A 1,946-nucleotide genomic window follows, 5' to 3' on the forward strand; every position below is an offset into this window, starting at 1 on the left:
GCATTAACAATCAGTTCTCTGTGTCCGAACCAAAAGGAACTATAACACACGGAGGTGAGCTCTTTCATATTTGTTTTGACTCTGGGCCGGAATACTCGCTCATTCGAAACTGTGTTGCTGATAAATTGATGGGTACAAAAATTTACAATGTCGTCATTATCCGAGGTATAGGTAATGCTGGAATTCCTCGTAGACAGCAAAACTATGCAAATGTAATATTAATGAAAATACTTTAGAAATTTTGTTTTATACCATTTTAAATGACATTATAATAGGTAGAGAAATACTTGTAATAAAATTAAGCTTGTAAAGTCGAAGCCGGTACGTTTGTGTGAGGTTACTAAGCCATTATCCTTCTTAAAAAATATTGATACCGAATTAGTCGGTAAGGACAAATACCAATTAATTAAATTGCTTCAAAATTATTCAAATGCATTTATTAATGGAATTCCTTGCTCTAAAGTTAATTCAGGTGAAATCATAATTCGGTTAGTCGATTCTAGTAAAACGGTTCAACGGGACCATATTGATTAAGTACAAATGAAAAAAAAATTTTACGAGAAAGAATTATTGAATTGTTGAGGTGTAACATTATTGGACCTAGATGTTCTCCCTATGCAAGTCCAACACTTTTAGTAAAAAAAAAAATGAATCAGATCGCCTCTGCATTGATTATCGTGAACTTAACAACAACACGGTTGCTGACAGGTTTCCTTTGCATAGCTAGGTTAGCTGGGGCAAAATACTTTACGTGTTTGGATATGGCTAGTGGTTACCATCAGATTCCTATACATCCTGATTCTATCGAATGTACAGCGTTTGTAACACCAGTCGGACAAATGTGGGTTTCTTAAGACTACGGTCCAATATCTGGGTTATGAGGTGCGAGCTGGAGAAATAAGACCCAATTCCCGGAAAATACTTGCGTTGAAGTCCTTGCCACCGCCGCAAGCATTAACAAGCGTAAGACAATTTGTTGAATTGGCGTCTTTTTTTCGAAAATTTGTTTCTATATTCTCTTAGATCATGAAACCAATATATTCACTAACTTCGAGCAAAAACACGCTTAACTGGACTGATGATTTGGAGGAGATTAGGAAGAATGTTATCAGTACTTGTTATTTTTGAACCACAACATCCGATAGAATTACATACTGATGCGAGCTCTTGTGGATATGGGGCAATGCTAATTCATCGGATCAAGGGGGAGTTTTAAAGTAAATCCACCTGCCCGCTGAGTCTAAATACCATTCGTATGAATTGTAAAAATTGGCTGTTGTTAAATCAGTTAAACATTTTCGGCATTATTTGCTCGGACGAGAGTTGGTTGTATCTACGGATTGCAATTCGCTAAAGGCATCGCGAATCAAAATTGAACTACCACCTAGGCTGCATCGCTGGTGGGCATAATTGCAATCTTTTGATTTAAAATAGAATATAGGGAAGGAAAGCGCATTGCGCATGTGAAATTTTTATCTAGGAATCACGTGCCTGATGCAACACCAGTTCAAAAGACTAAAATCCTAGAAAAACGTGTAAACTTAGCAGAAATCTCAAATGATTGGCTCGCAGCTGAAAACAAAAGATTTCATAGATGATATTGCCCAAACTTATGAGCTTAGAAAAGGGGTCTTGTCTATCTTATAGCTACAGAAAGAAGTCGTGCAAACGGACAAGTTGAGCGCGTTATGGGAACGCTCAAGAATCTCTTGACTGCGGTGGAATCAAGTAACAGGTCATGGCAGGATGCTCTTGGCAAGCTACAACTTGAATTGAATTGCACAGTTAGTAGTGCAACCAAAGCAAGCCCTCTAGATATGCTGATTGGTAAAGAGACCCTCGGGCTTGGTGCCACCGTATGACATGGAGATAGAGGTAGAATATAAATATTCAGGCTAGTAATGATAGATATAGATTTGATAAAAATAAGGCAACAGTTGTAAGAC

The 1,946-nt window shown here is 37.6% G+C and overlaps 1 long non-coding RNA gene across 1 annotated transcript; it reads left to right on the top strand.

Annotated features, from left to right (window-relative positions):
* The first annotated feature begins 655 nt into the window (after positions 1 to 655).
* Positions 656 to 1,317, top strand: LOC120322272. Its single transcript, XR_005562041.2, has 2 exons — positions 656 to 963; positions 1,024 to 1,317. It is a non-coding gene; the product is annotated as an uncharacterized LOC120322272 (long non-coding RNA).
* Positions 1,318 to 1,946: the final 629 nt, after the last annotated feature.

Source organism: Drosophila yakuba, unplaced genomic scaffold (assembly GCF_016746365.2).
Source record: "Drosophila yakuba strain Tai18E2 unplaced genomic scaffold, Prin_Dyak_Tai18E2_2.1 Segkk4_quiver_pilon_scaf, whole genome shotgun sequence".
Classification (NCBI taxonomy): domain Eukaryota; kingdom Metazoa; phylum Arthropoda; class Insecta; order Diptera; family Drosophilidae; genus Drosophila; species Drosophila yakuba.